The sequence below is a fragment of the Balaenoptera physalus genome (assembly GCF_965194825.1).
Source record: "Balaenoptera physalus genome assembly, chromosome: 2".
Classification (NCBI taxonomy): Eukaryota; Metazoa; Chordata; class Mammalia; order Artiodactyla; family Balaenopteridae; genus Balaenoptera; species Balaenoptera physalus.
The window spans coordinates 169,762,611-169,783,831 of record NC_138883.1 but is presented as its reverse complement, the minus strand read 5'-3'; the positions used below and the strand labels follow the sequence as shown (position 1 = coordinate 169,783,831).

The 21,221-nt window shown below is 39.1% G+C and overlaps 1 protein-coding gene and 1 long non-coding RNA gene across 24 annotated transcripts in view; one reads left to right on the top strand and one right to left on the bottom strand.

Moving 5' to 3' along the window:
- MYO3A (myosin IIIA) overlaps positions 1-9,638 on the bottom strand; it is a 188,355-nt gene extending 178,717 nt beyond the window's left edge. For 22 of the 23 annotated variants that reach the window (XR_014261311.1, XR_014261312.1, XR_014261313.1 and 19 more), the window contains exons 1-2: positions 9,585-9,638; positions 8,655-8,741 (exon numbers count right to left, since the gene is read on the bottom strand). The gene's annotated coding sequence lies outside the window, so the exon portion shown is untranslated. The other variant, XM_082452731.1, reaches the window with a different exon arrangement.
- LOC309656480 lies at positions 3,831-20,986 on the top strand. Its single transcript, XR_014261399.1, has 2 exons — positions 3,831-6,310; positions 18,116-20,986. It is a non-coding gene; the product is annotated as an uncharacterized lncRNA (long non-coding RNA).
- Positions 20,987-21,221: the final 235 nt, after the last annotated feature.

Sequence of the window (21,221 nt, the reverse complement as noted above, 5' to 3'; positions counted from 1 at the left end):
ATATTGCCTTTTCAGTGGCAATGTTATTGAACACTATTTTAATTTCTGCTGTTTTAATATTAGGGATTAACTGTTGGTCTTTAAATATACAGGCATATGAATTCAGTTAAAAACGACTGAACACCAAATGTGTGCAAAGTATTTTAGAGTTTTGGGGATACAAAGATAGGTAACTTGTGGATAGATAAATAAATATGTAACTATATCATGAAAAGTGATAGGTAATAGAAATAGGCATAAAGTGCTATGGTCGCCCAGGTGAAGAAGCAATTAATTCTGAAGTATCTGAAAAGATACAGAAATTAGCAGTACTAGAGCTGGACATTAAACAAGAACAGGAGTTTATCTAAAATAGAATTTCCTCTTTAACAGTTCATAATAAGACAAATATTTAAAGCAGTGCATTGCTACATTATAAAACAATAATCACAAAATGACAAATGCATAGGCATTTTGGAAACTGAATACACTTAGTTAAGTCCCATTTAAAACAAAACTTTTAGGCAAAAGAACACTAAAAAGACTTCCTCAGAATTAAACAGTAAAGAATTTCAAGAATTAGAACAGAAACAAGCCTTATGACTCCTAAACTATACTTTTCAAATACACAGTTGTTTATTCTTTAAGAATAAAATAAAATGTCACAGTTAGTAAACAACTATTTAATGATTACAGTAAATTGCATTCAACATAGCAATGTTTATATTTTTTCTAGTCTTCAGCACCCAAAGAATAAAAAAAAAAATTCTCTAGCTCATAAAACTAAAACATATAATTGTACTTAATTATATGATCATGTAATCTAAAGAATTACTTTTGACATATATATTTACTGTATTTTGATCTATGTATTTACCATAACTCTGAAAAGGTACTTACAAAGCTCCATTTTAAAATGAAAAATCACCTTTTTTAGTTGATTTATTATATATTGAGCTACTGAGGTTTTTCTCATGATAGAAAAAAGGACCGTAACACAATAAAAATGTATCTTACTTCAGGATCTTAACACTCATCTCAACAATTATTCTGACTGCTTTTGTAAACCTGCACTTAATTCTTCTTTACTAAAATAATCAAACTGCCTGCAGGCTCATTCTAATACACAGCATACACAGGATGATCTCTCATTGGGCTGTCTCTTCCCCCTGTCCAGAATGCTCATTCTCCAGGAAGCCACATGGCTTACTTCCTCCAAGTCTTACATCAGCCATCACCTTTCAATAAGACCTACCCTAACCATCCTATTTAAAATCCCAACCTGCTGTCCTCCACTCCATCCTGCCTCCCAACTCTTGGTCCCCCTTACCCTGCTCTATTTTCATAACACTTATTACCTCTTTGCACATTATATTATTTCTTGTTTATTATGTTTTATTTATTATTTTTTCTATGCTACTAGAATGTAAGCCCCACGAGGGCTAAAATTTTATCCAGGTTTTCACTGATGTATCCCAAAGACTCTAAAACCATGACTGGCACACAGGAAATACTCCGTAAGTATCATCCAGGCAAGGATGCCTAGTTTTGCCATTTCTATCCAACATAGTACTGGAAGTCCTGGCCAGAGCAAGCAATCAAGAAAAAGAAATATGGGACTTCCCTGGTGGTGCAGTGGTTAAGAATCTGCCTGCCAACGCAGGGGACACGGGTTCAAGCCCTGGTCCGGGAAGATCCCACATGCCACGGAGCAACTAAGCCTGTGCACCACAACTACTGAGCCTGCGCTCTAGAGCCCGCGAGCCACAACTACTGAGCCCACGTGCCACAACTACTGAAGCCTGTGCGTGCCTAGAGCCTGTGCGCCACAACTACTAAGCCTGTGCTCTAGAGCCCACGTGCCACAACTACTGAAGCCCGCGCGCCTCAAGCCCGTGCTCCACAACAAGAGAAGCCACCACAATGAGAACTCCGTGCACCACAGCAAAGAGTAGCCCCCACTCGCCACAACTAGAGAAAGCCCACACACAGCACCAAAGATCCAATACAGCCAAAAATAAAATATAAATAAAGAAATAAATTTATTAAAAAGAAATAAAAAGAAATAAAAGGCATCAAAATTGGAAAGGAAGAATAAAATTATCTCTATTCACAGGTGACTTGATTTATGTAGAAAACCCTAAAGAATCCACAAAGGCTGTCAGAACTAATACATGAATTCAGGAAAGTCATGGGATGCAAAATCAACATGCAAAGATCAGTTGAATTTCTGTACACTAACAGTGAACCCAAAAGAGAAATTAAGAAAGTGATTCTATTTATAATAACACCAAAAAAATACTTAGGAATAAATTTAACCAAGAAGGGTGAGAGACTTGTATAGTGAAAACTACAAAACAATGCTGAAAGAAATTAAAGAAGACACAAAGAAATGGAAAGACATGTCGTGTTCACGTATTGGAAGACGATATTGTTAAGATGTCTATATGTACTGCCCAAAGCAATCTGTAGATTCAGTGCACTCCCTATCAAGAGCCCAGTGAGATTTTTTTTGCATAAATAGAAAAAAATCCATCCTAAAATTGGATGGAATCTCAAAGGACTTCCAATAACCCAAACAATACTGAAAAAGAAGAATAAAGTTAAAGGTCTCTCACATTTCCTGCTTTCAAAACTTATTACAAAGCTATAGTAATCAACTCAGTGTTTTACTGCCACAAGGACAAATACATAGACCAAGGGAATCAAACAGAGAGCCCAGAAATAAAACCTCATATATATGGTCAAGTAATTTTCAACAAGACTGTCAAGACCATTCAATGAGGAAATAACAGTCTTTTTAACAATTTGTGTTGAGAAAATTGGAAATCCACATGCAAAAGAATGAAGTTGAATCCTCATGTTACACCACATGCAAAAACTGACACAAAATAGGTCAAAGACCTAAACATAAGAGCTAAAACCATAAAAATTAGAAGAAAATATATAGGAAAAGCTACATGACACTGAATTTGGCAGTGATTTCTTGAATCTGACACCAAAGCACAGGTAAGAGGAAAAAATAGATAAATTAGACTTCATAAAAAATTAAAAACTCTTGTACCTCAAAGGACACCATCAACAGAGTGAACAGACAACCCACAAGATAGAAGAAAATATTTGTAAGTCATATACCTGATAAAGGGTTAATATCCAGAACATAAAGAATGCCTACAATACAACAACAAAATAACCTAATTTTAAAAATGGGCAAAGGACTTGAACAGACATTTCTCCAAAGAAGATATATACAAATGGCCAATAAGCATACGGAATCACTAATCCTTAGGAAAATGCAAATCAAAACCATGAAAGGATACTACTTCACAACCATTAACATGGCTATTATCAAACAACAAAAAACAAGTGTTGTTCAGGGTGTGGAGAAACTGAAACTCTTGTGATTGCTGGTGGGAATGTAAAATAGTGCAACTGCTGTGGAAAATGACATGGTGTTTCCTCAGAAAAACACTGAATTACCACATGACCCAGCAATTCTACTTCTGGGTATATATCCAAAATAATTGAAAGGAGGGTCTCAAAGAGTTATTTGTACATCCATGTTCGTATCAGTATTACTCACAACAGCTAAAAGGTGGAAGCAGCCCGCATGTCCATCAGTGGATGAATGGATAAATAAAATGTTGTATTACATATAATAGAATGTGATTCAGCCTTAAAAGGGAAGAAAATTCTGACACATGCTACAACATGGAAAAGCCTAGAAGGCCTTATGTGTTGTGAAAAGAAAAGCCTGTCACAAAAGGTCAAATATTGTATGATTCCACTTATACATAGTACCCAGAATGGTCGAATTCACAGACAGAAAGTACAATTGTGGTTGCTAGATCAGGGAAGGGAAATGGGAATTATTACTTAACAGGCAGAGTCTCAGTTTGGGAAGATAAAAGAAGTTGTGAGGTGGACGGTGGTGATCATTGTACAACAACATGAATGTACTTACAGCCACAGAACTGCACATTTTAAAATGGTTAAAAGGGTAAACTGTATGTAATGTGCATTTTACCAAAATAAAAATATTACTCTGTATGTAGTATAGGGAAACAAAGTAAAGAAAAACAGGAGAGCCAAATTGAAAGATATGGAAGGGAGACCAGAATGGTCTGCTTGCTCTCAGATCCATGCATGACCTTCCGTGTCCTGAATCTTGGGGGCTGACATCTCAAAACTGTATTTCCCAAACTCCTTGTCCCACTGGCTTCCTCCCCTGCTAGATGCTGTCAGTGAGAGTGCCAGGCAGGAGACTGGATGGTAGCAGGATATTTCTCCTCTGCTTTCTCTGGGTTTTGTGGTGTCTCCATCAGTGGCTGTATCTCCCCAGCGATCCCTGTTCCTGTAGAGCAGACTTGCCATAGTTCTAGATGGCCTCAGCTTCTGAATTCTGGTAAGACTATCTCCTTGCTGTAACTCTAGAGCCTGAAGAGTGACAACAGTTTTTTGCTATTGCTAACTTTTAGTTTGCCTCATTGTCCCATCTGGCTTTCAGATATCCTAAAACAGCGGTCCCCAACCTTTTTGGCACCAGGGACCGGTTTCATGGAAGACGATTTTTCCATGGGGGCGGGGATGGCTCAGGCGGTAATGCGAGTGATGGGGAGCGATGGAGAGCGGCAGATAAAGCTTCGCTCACTAGCCTGTCGCTCACCTCCTGCTGTGCAGCCTGGGGCTTGGGGACCCCTGTCCTAAAACATTTGTAACTAATCCCCCATATGTCTTAGTCTGTTCAGGTTGCTCTAGCAAAAACAATATAAACTGGGTGGATTATAAACAACAAACATTTATTTCTCACAGTTCTAGAGGCTAGGAAATCCAAGATCATGGTGCTGGCAGATGTGGTGTTGGGTGTGTGTTCACTTTCTTTCTAGACAGCTGTCTTTTTGCTGTAATCCCACATGGTGGAAGGGAGGCGCTCACTCTCTGGGGTCTCTTTTATACAATGCTAATCCCATTCATGAGGCTCTGCCCTTGTGACCTAATCACTTCCCAAAGGCCTCATACCCAACACCATTACCCTGGCAGTTAGGATTTAAAAATATGAATTTGGGGAGGATACAAACATTCAGACCATAGCACCATATTAAATTACCTCTGTCAAACTACTTGGTATTAATTCTGTTTTCCGACTGATTCAGTCTAACAGGCATCTAATCAGTTTGAGAAGGAGAGAATGGAGAAAAAGCAATAGACAGTGGCTGGAAGTTTTCCCAAACAGGTGAAAGGTATAAACACTCAAATTTAGGAAGCTCAGTAAATTTTTTTTGAAAATCCACAGTTAGATACACTGCAATGAAACGACAGAAAACCAAAGACAATGAGAAGCTCTTAAAACCAACCGAATAGAAAAGATATATTACATAGAGAAGGAAACAATTAGAGTGACTGCTGATATTTCAATAGAAAACAGTAGTATAATATTCAACATGCTGAAATAAAATAACTGTTAATCTAGAACAAACAAAAGTATCCTTTAAGATCAAAGGCAGATTAAAGATATTTTTCACCAGAAAAAAAAACTGAGTTTAACGACAGTGATCCCTGAGAAAGAGAACTTCTAAAGGATGTCTCTGAAGAATGATAATGGTCTCACAAGGAAGGTCTCAATTGCCAAAAACAGTAAATAAATTGTTACACATGTGTGTAAATCTAAACTACACTGACTGTAAGCAACAATAATAGACAAAAATGAACAATAATAATCAAAAGCAGAGTGATAGAATTTAAAATGTTCTTAAGTTCCTCATATAGTTAAAGAGGCAATTAGAAATAATAACTTTAGGGGCTTCCCTGGTGGCGCAGTGGTTGAGAATCTGCCTGCCAATGCAGGGGACACAGGTTCGAGCCCTGGTGCAGGAAGATCCCACATGCCGTGGGGCAACTGGGCCCGTGTGCCACAACTACTGAGCCTGCGCATCTAGAGCCTGTGCTCCGCAGCAAGAGAGGCCGTGATAGTGAGAGGGCTGTGCACCACGATGAAGAGTGGCCCCCGCTTGCTGCAACTAGAGAAAGCCCTCGCACAGAAACGAAGACCCAACACAGCCAAATATAAATAAATAAAAAATAAATTAAAAAAAAAAAGCATTGCCTTGCCTTAAAAAAAAAATAAAGAAATAATAACTTTAGACTTTAAGATATACATGTCAAATACTTAAACACTAGACCCTCAAAATACTATGCATAATATTAAAAGAGAAAAAGTGATATTAACAAACTCATTCAATCAAAAAACTCAGGAAAAGAGAATAAAGGAAGCATAAAAAAAGCAGAAGAAATAGAAAGCATAAAATAGCCCTGTGGAAACAATTATAAATATGTCAGTAATCACAAGAATTGTAAATGGACCAAACTCACCAGTCAAAAGACAGAAACCGGTAGCTTCTGGCTGTTTGCATGAGATTCACATAAACTACAGACAGAGATAGACTGGAAATAAAATAATGGTACCATGTAAATATTCAACAAAAGAAAGTGATGTGGCTAGATTAACATCAGACAAAATGTACTCTAAGGAAAAATATTTACTAGAGGTAAAGAGGATCACTACATAATAATCAAAGACTTAATTTACCAAGAAAATAGAAAAGCTCAAAACAGAGGCCCAAAATACGTAAAATAAGAACTGAAAGACATACAAAGAAAAATGGAGAAAGTCACAATTTTAGTGGGAGATTTTAACACACCTTGCCAGTGATTTTTGGATCAAGTGGAGAAAAAAGTTCTTAAGAATAAATAAAATTTAAACAATTAACAAAGAAAATTGAATGGATATCCTGAATACACATGAAATCCTGTGTCTAATAATGAATACTCTTCCTGACCACATATGACTGCGATGTAATTAAGAAATCAACAACTATTAGATAAATTTTTAAAAACCTATACACTTGGATACTTTAAAAGGAGCAATTCAAGAGCCAAAGGGGAAATGTAATGACCATTTTAAAATAGACTTAGAACTGAATAATAATAAAAATACTACTCATGAAAATGTATGGGATACAGCTGAAACAGTACACAGAGGAAAACAGATAGCCTCAAATTTTCTATTACAAAGGAAGAAAAGCTAAAAATTATATAATTACAAAATAAAAGCAAAAAGTGTAGAAAAAAGGAAGCTAAGAGTTGAAATTAAAGAAAGACATTACAGAAAAAGAATAAGACAGATTAGAGGATTGATAAATATAATAGTTCTTCAAAGAGAATTTTTTAAAAATAGACAAGCCTCTATCAAGACTGATCAAGAAAAAACCAAACAAGAGAGAAGGCACAGATGGACAGTACTAAGGATGAAAGACTAACAAATTACAGCAGAGACTAAAAAGATCATAAAAGGATACAATTTTATATCAAGAAACTTAAAAAAAGATTAAATGGACAATTTCCTAGAAATAATATTAGAGAAGGAAAGAATAGACTGAGTTTTTAAGATCATAATGCTGGTAAACAGAAGAGTCAAGAAACAAACCAGGTCAAAGTCCATGGTAGAAATTTGAGGACTTCCCTGGTGGCTCAGTGGTTAAGAATCCGCCTGCCAATGCAGGGGACACAGGTTCGAGCCCTGGTCCGGGAAGATCTCACATGCCGCGGAGCAACTAAGCCCGTGCGCCACAACTACTGAGCCCGCGTGCCTAGAGCCCATGCTCCGCAGCAAGAGAAGCCACCGCAATGGGAAGCCCGCGCGCCGCAACTAGAGAAAGCCCGCGCACAGCAATAAAGACCCAACGCAGCCAAAAATAAAATAAATAAATTTATTAAAAAAAAAAAAGAAATTTGCTGTTCAGTGATAGATGATTTCAGTATTAAAGAGTAATGCTTCCCAACCTGAGTTTCCTGACTCCCTGTGTGTCCTTAAAGTGGTAAGGGGTCTTCTGTGAATTAGTTTGAAAGTCTAATGGAAATCTGTTTACCCTCTAAGGATAACTGAGTTTGTTTCCTATGCAAAGGAAAGGTAGTTTGTTAGATACAATCTTTCAAATTATCAATCCAGGGAAAAAACTAATGAAGAGACCCTCATTTGTTGGGTAAAAAAAAAAAAAAAAAAAAAGGAAGTAAATAGTTTACAGCACTGACATTGCAGAAATTATTAAAATGATCAAACATTCTTACATCAAAACTGTACATACTTTACATCCATATAGTCTAAAGTATATTTGCACTTTCAAATATCTGTTTATCACACTATTAGTAGCAACTAATGGACTTTCAAATAGATTGGACTTGACAGATAAAAGTTACTTTTCAAAGAATATTTGCACACAAAAAAATAAGCTGTAAAGATACAGTTGAAAAAGGAAGTGCAGGACAATGCCTTATGTGACTGACCAAAATCTCTCCAAATAGATATAGTCTGGTGTTAAAGATCACCACATTGAATCTTTTACTTTGCGCTTTTCTGGTTCCCAACAATAATAATAAAAAAGGACTAAGACAAATGAGAGTAATTTTTCACATGCCTAGACATCACATCAATATACTCATAAAGAACAAGTTATCTTTGAAATCTTATACATTTCTAAATTTCCCCATTTGAAAACAATTATCTTTTATAATATAATAAAAATCAATACAGCATGAATAACATGCACCGTCATTTATCTGTCAAAACTTGGCACTTAGGCTTCGGCAAATCCAGAACACTTGTCGCCTTTATCACCTACCTTTAGCAAAGCTTGAAAAGAATGCATAATAATGTTCAGATATCATGACATAGAGTAAGTATCCAGACTGCAGCTGTGATCCTGGGCCTGTAACACACAACAAACGAGTCAAGGTGTTACAGGATCATCAAGGATCCATGGAAAGTATTTAGAAGTTGAACCCAGAAACGTTTAGGTAGTATGGCTCAACGACAATTTATTCCTCAGGTTTAGCATTATTTGCACAAGTAACACGGAACACCTCACATTCTGTGCAGGCATAAAATAACTCTAAAGTTACTGGACCGATGAGAATTACAAAAAAAACATTAAGAGGCATTAAGGGCACCCATTCAATCACCAAGAAAACTCCAGAGACAACAAAACCTGTAAGGATTCTTTGGGTTTTCAAATTTTCTCAAAAAAAAAATTTTTTTTTAATTTTAGGGCCATTATAATGTCTATTTCAAGGCTTATAGCCAACAATCATCCCAATAATAATAAAATATTATTTAAAATTTTTTTTTAATTTCTCGTAGGAAAATTCTAGCAAGGTGCAAACAGAAACTACTACAGAACAGCGCTGTTGGTGAGCAAGTCGAGATGACATCGTCTCTGGGAGGATTTCTCTACTTCTCAATATCACAACGCTCTTTCCTGTCTGCACGTTCTCCTTAAAAAGGAAACTTTACAGATGCGTCTGGAGCCCCAGCTCCACCGACCTGCTGCCAGAGAAGTCAGCCCTGAACAGGCGTTCCCTCGGGTTGAGCCGGCGCGGCGCGGGCCACAGCTTCCCGAGACTCGGTCGGGACGAGGCGCGCGGTCCCCACGAGCCCCCCTCCCGTTCCCGGTCCGGTTCCCCGGGGTGGACGCGGGGTTCCCGCCCCCAGTGGCCGGGGAAGCGACGCCGCCAGGCCCGCGGCTCCCCGCCGCCGAGGCCCAGACCCCTACCTGGGCCGGAAGCCGGCGTCTCCATCCACCCCTCGGGCGTGCGGGGCGGGACGGCCGGGGGCGGGGCGCTCGAGGGGGCGGCCCCTCGCCAGGCTCTGGAAGAACGTTCTCCCTCCCGCCAGCGGGCGCCGCCTTCCGCCGGGACCGCCGGTGGTGGGGGAGGCCGCGCCGTCCGCCCTGCGCTCCTCGCAGGGCCCGGGACTGGCGGCCGAGGCTGCGAGGGGCTTCATGGCGTTCGGCCGCGCCTCCCTGGCCTGGAGCCCGGGGGAAAGGGAGAGGACCGCGGCGTCCCTGGAGCCCCCTCGGACAGACCCACTTTCCTGAAGCGAAGTCTCCTTGCGATGCGCGGTGTCTTCCCCCAAGAACTTCCCCCAAACTCCGTGGGCCTCGTGCCACGAGGATGTCACCTCGAGGCCAGCGGGCTCCGACCTTGAAATTGAGAGGGAAAATGACTAATGAGGTCTCCCCGGCAGATATCAGTGCACTTTAGCGGCCTGCGAAGGAACTTCTGCCTTAGAGAGGAGGCCTGTCAATCACCAACCCTCTGGCTGGTCCTCTCTGTGCCCTGCCTGAGCTCACCGGACGGGTCTGTGCTGGCCAGGTTCCCTGAACAGCCTAAGGGACATGTGGGGCATGCTTATGCCTTCCTCCCCTTCAAAAGGTGAGAACGACAATCAAAATGGCATTTGATTCTGTTAATAATCTAAACGGGTCTGTCATCCGCGGTGCCCCAAAATTGGAAGAATTCTAGAAGACCGAACAGGCGTCTTCTAGTCTTAATCAATGCATCTGTCTTAAGGAAAAAACACGATCATTTGAGTAGATGCCAAAAGGGCATTCAGCATATTTATGATATTTTCCTCATAAAATATCTTTGAAATCTAGAACTTGAACAGTGGGTTTTTCTCAGAATATCGTATGTTTCATCTAATGTGTGATGATCTCAGAGTATTGAGAATATCGTATCAATACTAGCATTATATAAATGGATTCAAATTTTCTAGTTCTTTCTTTAAAAACTAGATCATACCAAATATATTATTTAACATAAGAATTAATAAAGAGTAAGCAAATGGCCACATACAAAATTGTAAGAGGCCAACAATGACCAATTAAAATACAGTGGGAAAAATGGATCCCGTTCACAATAGCAGCAAAGAACATAAAATAACTAGGAATGATAAAAAATGAGAAAGGTGGGAGATCTGAAAAGGAAAATGCAAGACTATCGAGAAATCATCTGTAAAGTATTTTATAATTGGAGAGACATAGGCTATCCTACAGTGAGAAGACAAGATTTTAAATACATAATTACTGCCTCCCAAATTAAGAGACAAAACATTCTAAACTTCATCTGAGAAACCAAGCTAGAATAGCTAAGACCAGTGGTCCTCAGACTATGGCCTGGGGGTATCTAGGGTCCTAGAAACTCTTTCAAGGGGTTCACAGTATCGAAATTGCTTTCATAACAATATTAAGTCTTTCTTCACTCTTTTTCACTCCCATTCTTTCACAAATATACAGTGAAGTTTCCCAGTGGTTGCATAGTACGTGATATCACAACAGATTGAATGCAGAAGCAGAAATGTCTTCTGTTATGCCAAACATTAAAGGAATTAACATGAATTTAAAACAATGCCATTTCTCCTACTAAATTTCCTTTGTTTTGGAATATAATTATTTTTCATAAAAAATGTTATTGATATTTATGTTAACACGTAATGAGTTTCCTAGTTTTTAAAATTAATATAGAAACAAATATTTTTTATTTTCTTAGTTTTAATTTTCTGATATGGAATATATCGATTAATATAACACAAACAAAAGCTCTTTGGAATTCTCAATGATTTTTAAGAGTGTAAAAGAGGGTCTGAAAACCCCAAAAGTTTGAGAACCTTCTGATAACAATGAAAAAAACCCATATTATTAAACTATAATAATTAAGGGCACTAACTCAAGAAGAGAACAGTGTGTCTAATGCAGTCAGCAGCCTAAGAGCATCAAGGGCAAAACGTGTAGCCCCACGACTGATTCATTGTAACAGTGGAGACCGGGCACCAGAGAAACCACGAGACAAAGTTTTGATCGGCTCAAAGCAGAGAAGGGTTGGGAGTAGAGGGGCCAGCCTGAGGTCTGGACTGCAAAATGAGCTCAGGGTCCTGTTTCCGTGGATAAATGTAGAACATCGCATTCAGAAACACCTTACCTGAAGCTCTGCGCCTGCATTGTAAATCAAGTCTGCTTCTCTGTGTCAGAGTGAGTTAGAACCTCCATGCAAGATTGGGATGTTTCATTCTTACTGATACAATCTCAAAAATCGAATTTTCTGATAGTCTCTGGCTTCAGAGAACAAGATTTTCCGAAGAGTAAGAAAACAGTAGGCACTCAGAGAAGATGGTTTTTGTGACCCTTTACAGCTGCACGTGCCCTTGGGAAGGAATATGGTTTCCTGTTCATCTTATATGAATGAATGAATGAATATGAATGAATGAATATGGTTTCCTATTCATCCTGAATAGCCAGGCAGATTCTGTACTCTCACTCTGAGCTTTTTTTTTTCGGTCTCAAAAAAAAACCCCACAACTGATTAAATAGTCCAAAAGCACTTGCTAACAGATATGAGAACTTCACATATGATACAAAGCCATAAAAAGCAATATAGGAGGAAAACTTTGTTCAGTAAATGATTTTAGGACAGTTGGTTAGCTTTTAGGCAAATATGTAATTAGATCTTGTGTCATATCATGCACAAGATAAATACCATAAGGATTAAAAAGTTAAATGTAGGGGAATTCCCTGGTGGCACAGTGGTTAAGAATCCGCCTGCCAATGCAGGGGGCATGGGTTCGATCCCTGGTCTGGGAAGATCCCACATGCTGCGGAGCAACTAAGCCCGTGAGCCACAACTACTGAAACCTGCGCATCTAGAGCCCGTGCTCCACAACAAGAGAAGCCACTGCAATGAGAAGCCCGCTCACCGCAACTAGAGAAAGCCCACATGCAGCAACAAAGACCCAACACAGCCAAAAATAAATAAATATTTTTTTTAAGTTAAAGTTAGAAAATCAAAAGCCTAGATAAAGTTAAATGTAATATCTATCAAATATTTGGATGGGAAAACATTTTATGTTTAAAAAGAATTGTATGGGAAAATAATTGGTAACTTTGACTGAGAAATCTGGTACGTCCCTTAAAACCATCAACCAAAACAAAGAAAAAACAACAAACCTGCAAAGGGAAACTATACTCTGGAAAAAATAGGTGCCACAGATCAAACAGCATTCATATCTTTAATCTATGAAAGAAAAGTGCATTGAAACCAGGGCTTTAATGGTTAAAGAAGACTATATATAGGTAAGGGCTACAATAGAGGGATAGGTAGGAGGCTATGGGAGCACAAAGGAGAAAGTAGGTAATTCTATGTGGGTCTGGGTTGAGGGGTTGAATAAGGGCAAGGGGAAGGGGGTGTAGTCAGGGAAGTCTTCTCAGAGGAGTTATTGGGTTTGGGGCATAAGGCTGCATAGGAGCTCATCACTAGGTAGACAGAGGAAAGGAGGTCATAGCAGACAGACAGGAGTATGTGCAGAAATAAAGAGTCCTGGGGGAAACAAAATGCTTGCCTATGGCTGGAGAGGCATGGGAGATAAAGCTGCAACATGGATGAGTTTGTGTAACGGAACAGGACCCCATGGGGCCTTGGGGGGCGAGGGGAGGCAGGCCTTGGCCCGCATCCTCTGCTGGAGCTCCTCTCTGAAGTACCTGGTTGATAGTGTGTGATGCACATTTCCTGAGTGGTTTTGCAGATGTTAACCGCCCCCCACACTCCCACACCTCCAACAAATGGAAGATGTTAATTACTTGACCAGAGCACACAGCCCCCAGGCCTCCTGGAGCCTAAGGACTGATGATGTTAACCCCTGAGACACCGCCCCACTACCTCACCGTCAGCCAGTCAGAGAGTGGTGCACAAGCTGATCACACACCCACCCGACCCTTCGCCTGGCTTTTAAGAGTGCTTTGCCAAAACCGTTCAGGGAGTTCGGGGCTTTTAGGGCATGAGCCACCTGTCTCCTTGCATGGCCCTGTAGTGAACCTTTCTCTGCCCCAAACTACGACGTTTCAGTTTGTTTGGCCTCACTGTGTGTCGGGCACACGAAGTTGCATTAACATTTGGTCCAAAAGCCCCATATGCTAGACCAAAGGGCATAGATAGATGTATTTGATCATGGGAAGTAATTAAAGACATTTCCATCGTGAATACCACAATCTGATAGATGAGACAGAGAGGAAGAGGTGACTTGGAGGGCTACTAAGGATTTTTGATGGCCAGATTTTGTAACTGAATGTGGCAGAAAGACAAAAGAGTTGGAATGACTGACGGTTTTGCCTTGGGTCTGATGACTCAAAAGGGAATCTTCTTTTTGTTAGTAGTCCACACCTCCTTCCCGCTTGCTCCCTCGAGAGATCTATTTTTGACGAAGGAATGCCTAGATAAGCGTACATGAACACACGTACTACCACCACTGCTATCTCCCCTCCCCCTCCCCATGAGTGTGCTTGAGTGATAAGAAATGGTTGCATAATTGTCTTCTAGGAAAGTTGATTTCGGTCAATTGAGGGCTTTGTTTTGCGGAGTAGAATGAAATGTTTGGGAAAAGACTCTGGGGAAAGAACTAAGAAGCTTAGGAGCCATTTGATTACGTTTTGCCAAAGGGTGAAAGAATAGAACCGTCTTCTCTATGAAGCCTTCAGTAAAACCACAGGAGGGATGGTGTGGGCTGGAGATAAGTATTAAGTCTAGCCTCAAGGTGACTCACACAGACCCAGTGCTATTCCTCAACTAGTTAGAGAGCTGTGGTCCCAGAAACCGAAGTACAGAAGGAGATGTGGGTTTGGGATGGAAACAATGAATTCTAAATTTCACATGGTGTGTCTGACATGTAACTAATTATTAGGCATAAGATACAGCTTTTTTAGAATGTTCAAAGTGTCTCCCTTTTAGAATAGGTTCATATCTGTTTTACCTCCAGAAAGGGCAGGGTTTGCTTTTCCTTTGTCTCCTATGTTACTTTGTTCTGCTCGTAAGCTCTTTTTACTGGTTTGGTTTCCTGCCATCTCACGATATGTTCTCTACTGTTATTTTTCCCTGTATTTCCCCCCTCTTATGCAGGAGATGCTCAGACTCTGCCAGAGATTTAGGGACTTTTATTTCTAACCAATTAGAAACAAGACATAAAGAGCTGTGGCTCAGGGTAGAATGTCATCTTTATTACTCTGAAAAGGAAATTGAAGAATGAGCCCCACCTCTTCTCTCTCATTCCAGTTTTAACCCATCTGTCCAGTGCCGGGCGAAGGGGCTCAGAGGAAGCAGGAACTGAATGGACGTGCCAGAGGCAGAGCCCACCTTGTAAGCGAACCCAGCACAACTGAGATTCAGGAGAGGAGGTAAGGGAAGGAATAGGGCTCCTCCCGGCATTCAGAGCCTCAGAAACGCCTCCCTGAAACATCTGTGCAAGAACTGCAGCCCAGTGAAATTAGTTCTCAAACGTAGCCTTATCTCCATCACACTGGTACTGACTTCATTTAGATTTTCACCGCCCTAGGGTGTTCCAGCGTTTTCCTGACTTTTGCCTCTGCTTTGCCACCCCAACTTTACAATGAGTTAAACTATGGGCTGTATTACTCAAGCCCTTCGGAGGAAGGCTGCTTACATTGACAGTGTGCCCATGTGGTGATCCTCTCAGGCAAGAACATACAGTACATGGTCCACAGATCTCTCCAACAGCTCTCTTTTTTAAATGGCATGGAAGGATTACATAAGTATCACTTAATGACTGTGAAATAGAGGTTTTAGGCAAACATGGTTCAGGGTGAGCTTTTCCTGATTAGTGATATAATAACCCTTCCCTGTGATGACAACAGTTAATGAACGGGCCAGGAGTTCAGAATGCACACATCTATGGAAGAAGTTTGTTCCCATTGATGTAAGCAACACCAATAAAAATCCCAATGTGCATTCTTTTTTGAGAGTTCCTGAAGCTGAAACGTAGACACAGCCTTGTCTTCCGCATTACAAACTAATTTCTGATTTCAGAACATTGCAAAATTCTTTGTCATGTAATTAATTCAAGGCTGAGAAGCAGGTTGTCTTGGTGGTGTTAAATTATACATTTGGCTAAAGCTGAGGTAAAGTAACCCCACAGAGTTTGTTAAAATATTCACACTGCCAATTAGCGTAATGGGGGCAGTAGATTCTGTGCAAGATAGCTTTGGAAAGCAGGAAAACCAGCAGAGTAAATGTCAAACAAACAAACAACAGAAACAACAAAAACTAGGAACAAAATCCACCTTTAGAAATACGTTAAAAAATGTTTTCAGGTCCTCCCACATATTTTTCCCTTCAAGTCCACCAACTATGTGGTTTTTCACTCCCTTTCATAGATATCTGTCCTTCTGATCTTTTTAAATTGTGACCCTCAGAGTATAATTAAGTCTCGTTTCAATGAGTTTACCTATAAAAGGAAACAAACATACTAAGCACTCCCTGTGCCATGTGCCTACCAGGCCCTTTCCATTCACCATTTAATTGAATCCTCACAAGAACCCGACTGTAAAGAAATGAGCATTTCCATTTTGCAAAAGAGGAAACTAAGGCAAAGAGAGGTTAAGTAACTAACCCAAGGTTGTACTGTTTATAAGTCGTGGACCCAGGTAGTGAGAAGCAATTGTATATGTAGTTGAGCAGGTATAGAGCACGAGATGTGTAGCTGATTTGCCTTGTTTTAAAAGTTGCCTAAAATAATAAATTGTAATGACATTTCTTTGTTTTTAGACACTTTGTTTATAAACAGTTGCTTAGATAAGAAATGGGGGACTTTGACTTGCCAGATTGGTTGATTGTCCTTTTTTTAAAAAATCGTAGTGAAATACACATAACATAAAAATTCCCATCTCAACTATTTTTAAGTGAACAGTTCAGTGGCATTAAGTACATTCACATTGTTGTGCTACCATCACCACCATCTATCCACAGAACTCTTGTCATCTTGTAAAACTGAAGCTCTGTGCCCATTAGACAGTAACTACCATTCCCCATTTCCCCAGCCCCTGGCAATCACCATTCTACTGTCTGTCTCTATGAATTGACTACTCAAGTTACTTCAGATAAGTGGAATCATATGGCCTTTGTCCTTTCCTGACTGGCTTATTTTACTTAGCATTATGTCCTCAAGGTTCATCCATGTTGTAGCATGTCATAATTTCCTTCCATTTTAAGACTGAATAATATTCCATTGTATGCGTATACCACATTTTGTTTATTCATCCATTGATGGACACTTCCACCTTTTGGCTGCTGTGAATAATGCTGCTCTGAACATGGATGTGCAAACCTCAAGTCTCTGCTTTTAATTCTTTTGGGTATATATCCAAGAGAGGAATTGCTGGAGCAAATGGTAATTCTATTATTAATTTTTTGAGAAACAACAATACTGTTTTCCACAGAGGCTGTACCATTTTACATTCCCACCAACAGTGCACAAGGATTCCAGTTTCTTCACATCCTCTCCAAAATTTGTTAAGTGCTGGGTTTTTTGAGTAGCCTTCCCCACGGATGGGAGGTGAGGTTGATTGCCTTTTAATGCATAGGCTTGCTTTTGCATAGAAAGGTAGGAAACTTCCAAGATACCCCCAAGTATCTTCCCACTGACTTATAAATGAATCCGAAATTCTTTGCAATGTGTGAGTCATTCCAGGCTCTCAATAGAATGCATATTAGTTGTTAATGGTAAAGAGCAGTTATGTAATTCATTTCACATATCCTTACAACCTTTCTGTGAGGTCAATGTTATTATCCCCATGTTACTCATGAGGAAACTGAGGTCTGGATTATTCAAGAGTCAGGAGATTCAAACTCAGATCCTCTGACTCCAAATCCTGGATAGTTCCACACTGCTAGAAACTGGAGGCTGTTGGGAAGTGTGTTAAAGAGGAAGTTATTATCACTGATTAAAAATTATTGGGGGCTTCCCTGGTGGCGCAGTGGTTGAGAGTCTGCCTGCCAATGCAGGGGACACAGGTTCGAGCCCTGGTGCAGGAAGATCCCACATGCCGTGGGGCAACTGGGCCCGTGTGCCACAACTACTGAGCCTGCGCATCTAGAGCCTGTGCTCCGCAGCAAGAGAGGCCGTGATAGTGAGAGGGCTGTGCACCACGATGAAGAGTGGCCCCCGCTTGCTGCAACTAGAGAAAGCCCTCGCACAGAAACGAAGACCCAACACAGCCAAATATAAATAAATAAAAAATAAATTAAAAAAAAAAAGCATTGCCTTGCCTTAAAAAAAAAATAAAGAAATAATAACTTTAGACTTTAAGATATACATGTCAAATACTTAAACACTAGACCCTCAAAATACTATGCATAATATTAAAAGAGAAAAAGTGATATTAACAAACTCATTCAATCAAAAAACTCAGGAAAAGAGAATAAAGGAAGCATAAAAAAAGCAGAAGAAATAGAAAGCATAAAATAGCCCTGTGGAAACAATTATAAATATGTCAGTAATCACAAGAATTGTAAATGGACCAAACTCACCAGTCAAAAGACAGAAACCGGTAGCTTCTGGCTGTTTGCATGAGATTCACATAAACTACAGACAGAGATAGACTGGAAATAAAATAATGGTACCATGTAAATATTCAACAAAAGAAAGTGATGTGGCTAGATTAACATCAGACAAAATGTACTCTAAGGAAAAATATTTACTAGAGGTAAAGAGGATCACTACATAATAATCAAAGACTTAATTTACCAAGAAAATAGAAAAGCTCAAAACAGAGGCCCAAAATACGTAAAATAAGAACTGAAAGACATACAAAGAAAAATGGAGAAAGTCACAATTTTAGTGGGAGATTTTAACACACCTTGCCAGTGATTTTTGGATCAAGTGGAGAAAAAAGTTCTTAAGAATAAATAAAATTTAAACAATTAACAAAGAAAATTGAATGGATATCCTGAATACACATGAAATCCTGTGTCTAATAATGAATACTCTTCCTGACCACATATGACTGCGATGTAATTAAGAAATCAACAACTATTAGATAAATTTTTAAAAACCTATACACTTGGATACTTTAAAAGGAGCAATTCAAGAGCCAAAGGGGAAATGTAATGACCATTTTAAAATAGACTTAGAACTGAATAATAATAAAAATACTACTCATGAAAATGTATGGGATACAGCTGAAACAGTACACAGAGGAAAACAGATAGCCTCAAATTTTCTATTACAAAGGAAGAAAAGCTAAAAATTATATAATTACAAAATAAAAGCAAAAAGTGTAGAAAAAAGGAAGCTAAGAGTTGAAATTAAAGAAAGACATTACAGAAAAAGAATAAGACAGATTAGAGGATTGATAAATATAATAGTTCTTCAAAGAGAATTTTTTAAAAATAGACAAGCCTCTATCAAGACTGATCAAGAAAAAACCAAACAAGAGAGAAGGCACAGATGGACAGTACTAAGGATGAAAGACTAACAAATTACAGCAGAGACTAAAAAGATCATAAAAGGATACAATTTTATATCAAGAAACTTAAAAAAAGATTAAATGGACAATTTCCTAGAAATAATATTAGAGAAGGAAAGAATAGACTGAGTTTTTAAGATCATAATGCTGGTAAACAGAAGAGTCAAGAAACAAACCAGGTCAAAGTCCATGGTAGAAATTTGAGGACTTCCCTGGTGGCTCAGTGGTTAAGAATCCGCCTGCCAATGCAGGGGACACAGGTTCGAGCCCTGGTCCGGGAAGATCTCACATGCCGCGGAGCAACTAAGCCCGTGCGCCACAACTACTGAGCCCGCGTGCCTAGAGCCCATGCTCCGCAGCAAGAGAAGCCACCGCAATGGGAAGCCCGCGCGCCGCAACTAGAGAAAGCCCGCGCACAGCAATAAAGACCCAACGCAGCCAAAAATAAAATAAATAAATTTATTAAAAAAAAAAAAGAAATTTGCTGTTCAGTGATAGATGATTTCAGTATTAAAGAGTAATGCTTCCCAACCTGAGTTTCCTGACTCCCTGTGTGTCCTTAAAGTGGTAAGGGGTCTTCTGTGAATTAGTTTGAAAGTCTAATGGAAATCTGTTTACCCTCTAAGGATAACTGAGTTTGTTTCCTATGCAAAGGAAAGGTAGTTTGTTAGATACAATCTTTCAAATTATCAATCCAGGGAAAAAACTAATGAAGAGACCCTCATTTGTTGGGTAAAAAAAAAAAAAAAAAAAAAGGAAGTAAATAGTTTACAGCACTGACATTGCAGAAATTATTAAAATGATCAAACATTCTTACATCAAAACTGTACATACTTTACATCCATATAGTCTAAAGTATATTTGCACTTTCAAATATCTGTTTATCACACTATTAGTAGCAACTAATGGACTTTCAAATAGATTGGACTTGACAGATAAAAGTTACTTTTCAAAGAATATTTGCACACAAAAAAATAAGCTGTAAAGATACAGTTGAAAAAGGAAGTGCAGGACAATGCCTTATGTGACTGACCAAAATCTCTCCAAATAGATATAGTCTGGTGTTAAAGATCACCACATTGAATCTTTTACTTTGCGCTTTTCTGGTTCCCAACAATAATAATAAAAAAGGACTAAGACAAATGAGAGTAATTTTTCACATGCCTAGACATCACATCAATATACTCATAAAGAACAAGTTATCTTTGAAATCTTATACATTTCTAAATTTCCCCATTTGAAAACAATTATCTTTTATAATATAATAAAAATCAATACAGCATGAATAACATGCACCGTCATTTATCTGTCAAAACTTGGCACTTAGGCTTCGGCAAATCCAGAACACTTGTCGCCTTTATCACCTACCTTTAGCAAAGCTTGAAAAGAATGCATAATAATGTTCAGATATCATGACATAGAGTAAGTATCCAGACTGCAGCTGTGATCCTGGGCCTGTAACACACAACAAACGAGTCAAGGTGTTACAGGATCATCAAGGATCCATGGAAAGTATTTAGAAGTTGAACCCAGAAACGTTTAGGTAGTATGGCTCAACGACAATTTATTCCTCAGGTTTAGCATTATTTGCACAAGTAACACGGAACACCTCACATTCTGTGCAGGCATAAAATAACTCTAAAGTTACTGGACCGATGAGAATTACAAAAAAAACATTAAGAGGCATTAAGGGCACCCATTCAATCACCAAGAAAACTCCAGAGACAACAAAACCTGTAAGGATTCTTTGGGTTTTCAAATTTTCTCAAAAAAAAAATTTTTTTTTAATTTTAGGGCCATTATAATGTCTATTTCAAGGCTTATAGCCAACAATCATCCCAATAATAATAAAATATTATTTAAAATTTTTTTTTAATTTCTCGTAGGAAAATTCTAGCAAGGTGCAAACAGAAACTACTACAGAACAGCGCTGTTGGTGAGCAAGTCGAGATGACATCGTCTCTGGGAGGATTTCTCTACTTCTCAATATCACAACGCTCTTTCCTGTCTGCACGTTCTCCTTAAAAAGGAAACTTTACAGATGCGTCTGGAGCCCCAGCTCCACCGACCTGCTGCCAGAGAAGTCAGCCCTGAACAGGCGTTCCC